At 32.8% G+C, this 12,400-nt stretch overlaps 1 long non-coding RNA gene across 3 annotated transcripts; it reads right to left on the reverse strand.

The window, feature by feature from the left end:
• Positions 1 to 9,705: 9,705 nt before the first annotated feature.
• LOC127736496 (uncharacterized) lies at positions 9,706 to 12,173 on the reverse strand. 3 transcript variants are annotated; one of them, XR_007998986.1, is made up of 3 exons: positions 12,139 to 12,173; positions 11,436 to 11,510; positions 9,706 to 10,116 (listed from the first exon to the last, which is right to left on the reverse strand). It is a non-coding gene; the product is annotated as an uncharacterized LOC127736496 (long non-coding RNA). The 3 variants fall into 3 exon arrangements; XR_007998988.1 differs by lacking the exon at positions 9,706 to 10,116 and adding an exon at positions 10,678 to 10,800; XR_007998987.1 differs by lacking the exon at positions 9,706 to 10,116 and adding an exon at positions 10,678 to 10,800 and having other exon boundaries at positions 11,436 to 11,528; positions 12,139 to 12,172.
• Between the last annotated feature and the right edge of the window lie 227 nt (positions 12,174 to 12,400).

Consider the following 12,400-nt stretch of genomic DNA (forward strand, 5'->3'; position numbering starts at 1 on the left):
GGTATTTGTGAATTAAAATAAACAACAGACAAATAAAGACAACTCTATAACAATTTTTAATCACTTTGTGATTAAAGGAAGGACTTCAACATAGTTAAGAAAATACAACAACAACTCTTGATCGTTGTTCTTCATCTCATTGTTATTCGTTCAGTATTATTTTAGGGTCTTCTTCTATGAGTATTGCAATTAATAGAGATTATCAAAATTTTATATTTTCAATAATCTGGTTTAATTCAATCAAATATTTGTGTGGGTGTGTGGGTGTTACAGCCTTTAGCTCATTGCCATATATGGCATGGCCATAGATGGCGCTCTCACGTGGAATTTGAATTTTGGAATTCCCGTATCGGGCACTTGTTAATTTGCTGTCGACAACAAAGCAGGTGCTGCAGAAAATAGTTTAATTATTTTAAACCCGCCCACCCTCCAAAATTAGAATAGTTGCTGCTGTTTTTGTTTTATATTTTCATCACTAGTTTGCTGTATTTGGTTGCAATATTATGGTCACCGGTATCCAAGCAGTTCCTCCATGGTATTGGACCAATACAGGATAGTTTAGAGTAAATTTGCATTTCCTTTATTAAGCACTTTATTTACATATGGACTATTGTGATTGAAGCAACAGAAAGAATTTATCTCCCATTTCATATAATAAGTAAAAGCTTCTATTTCATACAACAATTTTCGTCATAATGGATCACTGCTTACGAGGAAGTTACTAAACATGGTAGTAGTTTTACCGAAACATGCAAAATGTGATGCGAAATGCAAAACAAAATTCAAATAGAGGTAAGTGATTTTATGCTTAGTTTGGTGATATTAGTTTCTGGTCTGAGAATATCGTTAAGCAACACAACAAGTGCCACATTTGGGGCAGGATATGTACCAGGGGCACTCCTTGGTTCTTGTTGCTTTATCTTTAACTTTCTGTGTAGTATTAATGGACTGGTCTTTGTCTTTTTTTTTTTTTTTTTTTATTTCTTTTTTGCCATGGTTTTGTCTGTTTTGTCGGAATATCATTTCATTGCTCTCATTTTGTTTAATTTCGACAAAAAATGAATATATGGGGTACTTTGATATGCTGAATCTAAACGTGTATTAAGTTTTTGGATTTTTGGGCCCCGTTTTTAAATTAGTCCACATTGAGGTCCAAAGGTCCAAAATTAAACTTTGTTTGATTTCATCAAAAATTGAATTATTGTGGTTCTTTGATATGCCGCATCTAACCGTATATTTAGATTTTTAATTTTTGTTCCTGTTTTCAAATTGGACTACATTAAGGTCCAAAAGGTCCAATATAAAACTTAGTTTGATTTTAACAAAAATTGAATTTTTGAGTTTTTTGATATGCTGAATCTAAACATGTATTTAGATTTTTGATTATGGGCCCAGTTTTCAAGTTGGTCTAAATCAGGGTACAAAATTAAACTTTGTTTGATTTCAACAAAAATTGCATATAGGGGGATCTTTGATGTGCTGAATCTAACGTTGTATGACGTTTTTGGATTTTGGGACCTGTTTTTAAATTGGTCCACATTGAGTTCCAAAAGGTCCAAAATTAAACTTTGTTTGATTTCATCAAAAATTGAATTCTTGTTTTTTTTTGATATGCTGAATCTAACCATGTATTTAGATTTGGGATATTGGACCATAATAGGTAAATGACCAATTTAAAATTTTTAAGTTCTTAGACCACATTCATTCTATGTCAGAAACCTATGCTGTGTCAAATATTTAATCACAATCCAAATTCAGAGCTGCATCAAGCTTGAATGTTGTTTTCATACTTGCCCCAATTGTTCAGGGTTCGACCTCTGCGGTTGTGTCAGGCTGCGCCCTGCAGGGCATTTTATTCTATTTTATCAACTACATATATACAGTTAGGATACAAATCTACAACCCCCCATTTTTAGCTCACCGGGGCCCAAAGGGCCCCATGTGAGCTTCTGCCATCACTTGGCGTCCGTCGTCTGTCGTCGTCGTCTGTCGTCGTAAACTATTTAAAAAATCTTCTCCTCTGAAACTACTGGGCCAAATACCTTCAAACTTTAACTAAATGTTCCTTAGGGTATCTAGTTTATAAATTGTATCCGAAGTTTTGATTGATCGACAAACATGGCTGCCATGGCTAAAAATAGAACATAGGGGTCAAATGCAGTTTTTGGCTTATATCTCAAAAACTAAAGCTTTTAGAGCAAATCTGACATGGGGTAAAATTGTTCAATTGGTCAAGATCTATCAGCTCTGAAATTTTCAGACGAATTGAACAACCCATTGTTGGGTTGCTGCCACCGAATTTGTAGTTTTAACAAAATTTTGCAGTTTTTTGTTATTATTTTGAATATTATTATAGATATATATAAACTGTAAGCAGCAATAATGTTCAGCAAAGTAAGATCTACAAAAAAGTTAATATGACCATAATTGTCAATTGACCCCTTAAGGAGTTATTGCCCTTTAAATACAATTTTACACAATTTGTTCATCAAGTTTGCTAACATTTAAAAATCTTCTCCTCTGAAATACAGGTGAGCGATTCAGGCTCTTGAGAGCCTCTTGTTTGTTATTGGTGTTGTTTTGTACACTTTTTAGGCGTTTAAAAAAATATATATATATATATAATATGTAAAAAAATAAATATAAGATAATAACGGTTTCAATTCATCACTTTTACTAGCACTTTCACTGCTTTAACAGATCTTCAGGTAATGAAATATATACATATATTCTTTTTGTCCATTAATTATGTCCATAATGCTCACAGTGTTTCATTTTATTTTTTTTCTATTCCAGTTTTTTTACAAGATGACAAAGTCTGTGAATTGCTGTCTTTGTAAGAAAAGATGCCAGCTTAACAACAGAAGACGCTGCTTCAGTGGTGTATTAAAGACACTCCTAACAGATGAATTGCAGAGATGTATCCAGGAAACAGACAGGTTATGTGCATCTTGCACAGCAAAACTTTATAAACAAGTAAAAACTTGCAATAAAACAATAAGATCTCGCTCAATTGAGACAAACAATTCAAGGGTAAAAAATGTGGCAGATATTCCTGGAGCATGTGCAGATAATGTTTTTACATCACCAAAGTCAATTAGGCTAGATATAAAATCCGCACCAAAAACACACAGGTACTGCATTGTATGTAAGAAGGAAGGAAACAAGCGGCACCATCTGGTAACAATAACATCTGAAGCCAGAACTCAATCATTTATTGAAAAAGGAATTTTCATTAACCAAAAAAGTAGATGTTGCAAAACACATATGGAAAGTAGATTTTTTAAGATGAAAGCATTAGATGTTTTGCAGTCATCAAAACAGCATGAATATTTTTCTCGTACTGACATAACAGGTCTCTTAAATGATTTAAGAACAATAATGAAAATGACATCTTCACGTTTAAACTTTGATATACCTGCACTCATGACTGAAGAAAATTATAATGGCTTGACAGGACTGAGTAAGGATCAGTTTAGTGACTTACTTGGATACATGTCCACTGTAAGGAGTTCTGGAGTAAGGTCAGTAAGGACTTGCCTTGGAGTATTTCTTACCAAGCTCCGTGTTGGTTTGTCAAACAAAATTCTTGGAACAGTCTTTGCCAGGGTTGAAAACATCTCAGGTACAGAGAATTATCCATGCAGCAAGAAGAACTTTAATGGAAACCTTTGTTCCACATACACTAGGTTTTCAGCATATAAGTCATGGAGATTTTGTAACAAACCATACAACACCAGTAGCAAAGCAATTGTTCACTACAGATCCAAGACAAGCTGTAATCGTCCTGGACGGCACATACATTTTCATTCAAAATAGTAGTGATTATCATTTCCAGAGAATGTCTTACAGCATGCACAAACACCGCCCATTGGTCAAACCTATGATAATTGTAGGAACTGACTGCTATATCCTGTCGATCTTAGGGCCTTACTTTGCAGACGGTCACAATAACGATGCATCAATAACAAAACATGCCATAACAAACAACTTGGAGAACATAACAGCATGGTTGCAGGATGATGATATTTGCATTGTAGATAGGGGTTTCAGGGATGCAGTTCAGTACTTGGAAGATCAGGGATATATGGTTAAGATGCCCGTTTGTTTGGTAAAAGGGAAAAAACAGTTGACAACGAACGAAGCTAATCTGACTCGCTTAGTAACTAAATGTCGCTGGGTTGTAGAAAGCACAAATGCCAGATTGAAACAGTTTCATTTTTTTGAAAAGGTGGTTCCAAATACCATGATTTCCAGTATTGGTGATTTAGTAAAGATTACTGGTGGTATACTAAATAAGTACAAACGACCTCTTGTCTGCAACCCTGAAAATGAAGAAGTAGCTAAGAAGATGCTTGACCGCTCTGTCTTAGAAAACAGTCTACAAACTTATGTAGAACAGAACAACTTGATAAGACGGAGAACTGTATACTTACCAATTAATGCTTCTGGCACAGTACTTGAAAATTTTCCAAAGCTGACAGAGGAAATATTAAGGGATATCACTTTAGGTATCTACCAACTTAAACAGGCACCAGGATACACAAGGGAACATCTCTCTGAATCTGGAAATTATGAACTATTACTTTGCAAAGAATCTGAAACTCTTCTGCAAGTCAAAATTCAATCAAGACATTCCAAATCTACCATCCATACATTATGGATTGACTACAATGATGGGTTAAGTGAGGAGAAGCCTGTAAATGGATGGTACTGCACATGCAAAGTTGGGGCTAGGATGGTGGGCTGCTGTGCACATGTGGCAAGTGTGCTGTGGTATTTGGGACTAGAGAGGCACATAAAAAGTCTCAAGCCATCACGTTTATCGGGAAATACCTCCATTTCATATGCACATACCGGTACACTGTCAGATAATCCCTCATCATCAGCTGGTATTGAAGAGTAGACAATAGTTTCCTTATCAGTATAACCTAATTAACATTAATTAGTAAATAGATGAAATTAATTTGTATTCATATATTTAATTGCTTGAAGTTCATTAATTATCTGATAATTAATATCTGTTTTCATATATTTACAATTAAGGACATCATAAAATCAAAGTATTTGCCAGTAAATTGTGAAATCTATATATATAGCTAGTTACTTTTACAGATGATGAACAATTTCAGCTTGAATAATTAAATAGTAAATGCTATTTCTTATAAAATCCATTTGTAACAGGAAATCTAAAAACTAAATACCGGTAGCTTGACATTTAAATCATAAGAACTTTAATATGGTTCAAAATATTGAACTCAATCACACAAGACCTTTTACTTTTTTTAATCTAATAACTGCATTAATGGCCTAGTCTATGAATCCATAAATCTTCCACAGACAAATTTTTTTCACAATGATCTTTAGAGTTTGCACACATTTAGACATTTTTCTAGTCCTTACATGAATACAAATAATTTAATTGTCTGAAATTAATTAAGGAGAATTATGACATTCAAAACAAAGTCTTTGTCACAAAAGATTATGTTTGATTTTGCTTGTTGACCATAGTCATTTTCTGAAAGTTATCATATTGCATTTAATAATTTTGTCTGTGTATATTTGTATGTGTGTGTGAATGATGTTCATTTACTCTGGAGAGGGACTATTTTTTCATGCTTTAATATGATTCAGTTGATCTTGTTAATTTTTAAATTCCCCAATCAAATATTATACAAATAATCAATTTAAAATACTCATGATACATGGAGGAAATTCTATTTGAAAGAGAGAAAGAGCAAAAGAGAGACAGTAAGAGAAAGAGCAAGAGAGAAAGAGAGAGAGAAAATGTGTGTGTGTATGTGTGCAAGTTACTGCCACTTATGATGCACTTATTTTATTAAACACACCTTGTTTCAATGATAGTATATGGGGAACAGAGATATTTACAGATAGAGAAGCACTGTGTGTGTGTGTGTGTGTGTGTGTAAGTTCATATCCCTGTTACTTATAATGTACTTATTTTATTAAATACAATGTATTTCAATGAAAGTATGGTACTTAATAGGGAGACAGACAGACAGACAGACAGACAGAGATATATTTCCCTGTTACTTATAATGTATTTATTTTATTGCATTTCAATAATAGTAAGGGAAATTAAAATGATATTTGTTTTTAAAGGTTTGGTTGTTTTCTTTAGTACCAAATGAAATCTAGTAAACAAAGTTCATAGGTCAACACAAAAACACCCTCTTCTAAAAAAATTGTGTAATGAAACAGAGGTAAAATAGTACATTTTTAAATCAACAGAGTGTTGTCACCTGGATACACAGAAAATGTGACACTTTATTTATTTAATATATAGAATTTGTATAAACAAAAATGATTCTTTTCTCCATTCGACAGAAAAAAAAACTATTTACTAAAAAAAAGGTTTGCAGCTTCTTATTGTAAATTTAATAAAAAAAAAAAAAATAACACCCCCGAATTTTCCAAAAATACTGCAACCACGATTACCCAACCCATCTGAAAAAACTTGACATACAAAGAAAGGCAATGCTGAAACTATGCATATTTAGTCTTAGATGCATGATTTTTTTTATTAGTTGTTAGTGGCTTTGAACTAGCTGTCAGTAACTGCGAGTACTCTCAGATCTGTTCTTAGTGTATTTTTGTCGTTTGGATGTACAAGTACCCGGCCACGTCCACTTGTATTTGTAGTATTTGTATTTTTATCCATCTGATGAGTTAAGCCTCTTTCAACTGATTTGTATAGTTTGTTCTTATGTTGCACCACTGTCCCAGGTTTGGGGGAGGGTTGGGATCCCGTTTTATAACATGTTTAACCCCGCCACATTCTGTATGTATGTGCCTGTCCCAAGTCAGGAGCCTGTTATTCAGTGGTTGTCGTTTGTTTATGTGTTACATATTTGTTTTTCGTTCATTTTTTGTACATAAATTAGGCCGTTAGTTTTCTCGTTTGAATTGTTTTACATTGTCATTTCGTGGCCTTTTATAGGTGACTGTGCGGTATGGGCTTTGCTCATTGTTGAAGGCCGTACGGTGACCTATAGTTGTTACTTTCTGTGTCATTTGGTCTCTTGTGGAGAGTTGTCTCATTGGCAATCATACCACATCTTCTTTTTTATATATACAATACATCTTCCTTTGCAACCATGCACTTAATGTAAAACCTGTAGTGACTGTTAAAAAAGATACTATGCTAGTATGCTGATGAAATCCTAAGATACACACATTGTTATGCAGATACATTTAGAAAGTTACTGCAGCTTATATATATGAAAAAATCATGGATATGTCGAAATCAATCATATATTTTCTACAAAAATGTAACAATATAAAAACTGGTTGCTATGCAAAATTGAAATTGATAGGTAGTTTTAGGTGACAGTACGAATCTGAAACTGATGCATAGGCAAATATAGCTTGCATGAAGAAATAGTTTGTTGTTGTCATGCCATGAAAATTGTATATGCAAATACATAATTAATTGCTTGAAATAGTATGGTTGCTATGTAAAATATATGTTGCTAGGTAGTTTCTGAGCAAAATACCAATCTGAAACTGATGCATGGAACAAACTAGCTTGTTTGTATTAATAATATGCTGTTGTCAAACACCCAATGTAACTTATATATGCAATTACATACACTAAATGCTTGAATTGGTATGGTTGCTATGGAAAATACACGTTGCTAGGTTGTTTTTATGGAAAATACCAATCTAAAACTAATGCATTAGAAAATCTAGCCAGTAGATATGAATTATTTACTTGTGGTTTGTGATTTTGGTTGTATGTGCAAATACATACTTTAAATGCCTAAAATAGTATGGTTGCTATGCAAAATCCAAGTTGCTAGGTAGTTTCTAAGCAAAATTCGAGTCTTAAACTGATGCATGGAACAAACTAGCTTGTTTGTATTAATACTACAGTGTTGTCATACACTGAATGTTACTTGTTTGTGCAAATACATACATTAAATGCCTGCAATAGTACAGTTGCTAAGCAAAATATCTGTGTTATGTAGTTGCTAGGCATAAGACATTTATTTTTTTGTTGAAGGAAACAAAAAAACTTGTACAGATAAACAATATAATATGATTTAACATAATAAACCTTCAAAAATCATTGAAAAGAGATTTTTTTAACGAAAAGCAGACACTGCAAGTTTGATTTTAGAAATCGGTTGCTAGGCAACCAAAAAGTCACAGGAACGAATAAAAATTTTTTTTTTTGTAGTACCTGCCAGAGGGCTATTGATGGTATGAATATGAACTGGTTCCGAGAGGGGGCCAAAAATGACCCTTATCATACATTGTCCTTTGGCTGTAAATAATTCTCCTGATTTTTCATACATTTAACATTGGCAGCTATTTTCTTTCAAAATCTATGAAAAATAACAAGGACTTTATAAGATTTTCAAAAATGGCTTTTTAAACTAAATGTAATAAAATCATTAAAAGAAAAGTAAGGGTTAGCAGGCAAACCTTTTATTGGAACTACATGGATAACGCTAGAGGATTCGGAATATCGGACAAAAAAAGTCGAAAACAAGAGTAGCGAACATCCTTAATATGCAGTATGGGATCTTCAAATTAAGTTAAAATAAAAAATCAATTAAAATCACATAAACCAAATATGATAAGACGTAAAAAAGGGTAATTCAAAACGTATAAGTCGAAAGAAAACTGACAACGCCATCGCAAAAGACGACAAAAAGACAAACAAAGAAAAATGTTTAATAAGACTGATTGATCAATTGATTCGTTTAGCGCGTAAGTGTTCAATTTATACGGACTTCATAAACAAGGGTTTAACCCTGTCAGAAAAGCTGCCCTTGTATAGGTAAATGAGGGAAAGCAACTGAAATCAACAAAATATAAGCTGGTCACTATCATAAATTTCATAACCGACACGATATGTATGTGTTTCAGCTAACAACTAACATTTTGTCGCGCTCTAAGTGCTTTAAATACCAGAAAAATCGCATGATCTGTAGTTTGCCGATTGTATCATAATCCTATATTGCGACATTTTGACTGATTGTGGATTCGGATGGCGGGTGATTTATACATAGCAAGAGTTTCAAATAGTGAAGTTGAAGTCATCCCTTCTACAACTTAACGGACGCTATCTCGAGTTTGTTGACCGTTATGGAATATATCTGTTTCAAAGATGACGACGGATATGTTACCACAATCCCATCCTCTATTCTTTCAGTGTGACCTATCGAATAAGACTTATCACTTGGTCTGTACTTACACGAGCAACACCACGGATGCCACAAGTGAAGCAGAATTTGATTACACTTCCATAGCACCTGGGATCACCTCCGGTTTTTGGTGGGGTTCGTGTTGCTCAGTGTATATTTTTTATGTTGTGTTTTGTAAACAACCGTTGTTTGTTTTTTTGATCGTTTTTGCCATGACATTGTCAGTTCGTTTAAGACTGATGAGTTTGCAATTGGACCAACCCTTTTTGTTTCTTCCGTCTTTCATTTACCCTGTCAACGCACCTTTTGGGTCCAAGCGATCCATCATATGTTGTTATTGTTTTATTTGGCAGTGTATAATATTTTCTTGTAGATGTATTTTTTTGTCGTTTATTTCTTTTTTTTCTGTATATTTCATTGTCCCGTGAGTGTATTCAAATCTGATAATATCAGAAACCTGTTTTGAATGCAGATTTCTATGCAGTTTGGTTTATTTCCGTGTTATCTAAAAATTAAATCACAACGCTAGTTTGCTTTTCAAGTCATTTTATTAGAACATGTAGACTCCAACTAAGAAAAAAAAGATAAAACAGCTACAGGAAAACCTTATTTTTTAATACGCCAGGGAAAATGCAGATATTTCTTGTTAACAATTATTTTGTATTACCACCGATAAAGCTTGGCATCCGTTAGTATTTATTTGGTTATTTCTTCTATATAATGATATTACTTCTGGACTAGAAAACTGAACGTGTATGACACAACTTTTGTTAGTTTTCAAGTTGATATTAAATTTTCTGTTGACCGATTTCGTACAAAGTGTGTAGTAAGGGGGAAAAGCGGTGAGAATAATAGCAAAGGTACACGGTTGTGATCTGCATGTCATAAGGTTGTTTATAGCATATCCATTCCGTTGTCTACATTTTCCATCGACTTCATTCTGAAAAAGTAAATGGTTTTCTCATAAATTTAACATAAAAATATATCACAGTTGAATTAATTTTTTTCAAATATTATTATATTTATTACTAAATATGCTCGTAAAATTTACCAACCACTTATTGTTTGATAAGTAAAACGTTATTGTTTACGAGAAATAATGGTTGCACAATGAAAGACAACATATCCCTATTCTCACTTATTCTCGGAAGCAAACTGCACAGACCTTCCGGGTCTTGCCAGAGTTTTTTAAACAGTCGTTTTGCTTCTGCCATTTGGAATTTAGAAGTGTGTATATAATGACATATTGTATTTAACCAATCAAACACTAAACATAGAAATTAATGCTTTTAGTTTAAATGTTGATATGTATATAATAATCATGCTTTTATTTTTGTTGTATAACATATGTGGGTCTTTTGATGAATTTCATTTTGTAAATCTATAACATTCAATAAGATGCAACAGAATCGGGAATAAAATACTAACATTGGAGTGTAATCCAATTCGTTAATACTTTTAGCATCTTGGGTAGCTCTGAAAGGATTTTTCACCTTGCAGCAATGAAGACAGGCGCAAAGTTTCCCGGGATGGAGTACTCGGCATAAATAATGTGTGCAACTAGCAGTCCCACAGAACTTGCCACAGTAGTACGATGTGCAAGCATGCGAATGAGCTTCCGTACCTTTAAGATAAAAATTAATGTAAATAAGACCGGTTAATTTTGATTCATTTTTTAGAAGTTTACAAAAACATGGTATTTTTTTTTATAGCAAGTTTAGGCGTTTCTGCAGACTTCCTTAAGATTTACAACACATTACGGAGTTTCTGTGAACTACATTGAATGAAGGTAACAGGTGAACATTGTAAATTGTTTTACAACAAATCACGGTGTATCTGTACACTTCGTTGAAATGCATAAACAATAACTGGAAATGTTCAATTTAAAACAAAAATATTTCACTGCATCGAGTTTGATACAAAATTCTCTGATCAAGACATGTTCTAGTATCTAAAATTTAACTGCAAAAAAAATCGCAGTGTCGTAATAGCAAAATCAGAGAATGGAAAGAAAATGTGACTTCATGAACAAATTTTGAACAATTAAGAACTGAGATCAAGCAAACCACATGTTGATTTTAAAAATTAATTATCAACCGTTTCGGGAAAGTATAAAGAAGAATTAGAGAGAATATTTTACAAACAAATTACTTTATCTTTGATACATTTTAAGGACAAAACTCAATGGTTATTGAGAGTGCCTCTTGAATAATATATTTTAACTACACACACCAGCAATATATATAGAAACATATTTACCTGCGAGAAAAACTGCCACTACAATCGTTAACAAGATAGTGAGTGGCCTTCATGTTGCACGTTCTGAGTTTCGAGCTAAATAGAATTATGATCCTTAATTTGAACAAAATACAAGAAATTATATTTAATGAAATTGTACAATGGAAAGCTTATGTGTAACATATTTGCAAATATGAACGATGTATCTGAATAAAAAATTTTAAAAACCCAGTATAAATTTTCTAAATTTAGTAATACAACTAAATTAAACGAATTTCACTAAATTGTGAATTTTAAAATATTGATACTCCCTGGATTGTGTGCTGACGTATGGCATATGATTCTGAATAATTACTGGTAGTGCATGAATTGAAATGTTATATCGGTCTTTGTCAGATTCTCTGTTTTCGTTTTACTTCAGTGCTCTGCTTATCTTCATAAAAACAAGAATGTTAGTAAAAAGATTTAAATTTCAAAGTAATCTATTAACAAGTCGGATTATTTTACTTTATAATTAAATGAAAATCATTCAACGATTTGCATCATTCAGACGCAGATTCAATGGGACCCGCCTCCCCAAACCCTTAAAACCGATATTTTACTTTTAGAATATTTCTCTGTTTTTTGTCAGGTTATACCCTTATTTTTCACTGGGATAATAATCGTGCCACTGTTATTCTATTTAAATTTTTTTAAGAATGTTATAATTTTTAGGTTTACTTACCATTGTTGCAATCGTGAAAACGCAAAAATGTAAATGTTTAATAGTATATTTATACATATGTTCTAGACAGGAAAGACGGACATTGTGGTTAAACTAAATTTTTATTGCGTAGTTGTTTTGTTTTTTCTTGTGTATAAGCTGATTTTATGAGCAAATCTTTTTGCGTAGAATATTTTTGGTGACATTTGAAAAGAAATCAACCGACTATTTTTTTCACATATTTTTGCGGAAGGACAATGTTAATCATCTGCTTCAAAATACT

The sequence above is a fragment of the Mytilus californianus genome, unplaced genomic scaffold (assembly GCF_021869535.1).
Source record: "Mytilus californianus isolate M0D057914Y unplaced genomic scaffold, xbMytCali1.0.p SCAF_31, whole genome shotgun sequence".
NCBI lineage: Eukaryota > Metazoa > Mollusca > Bivalvia > Mytilida > Mytilidae > Mytilus > Mytilus californianus.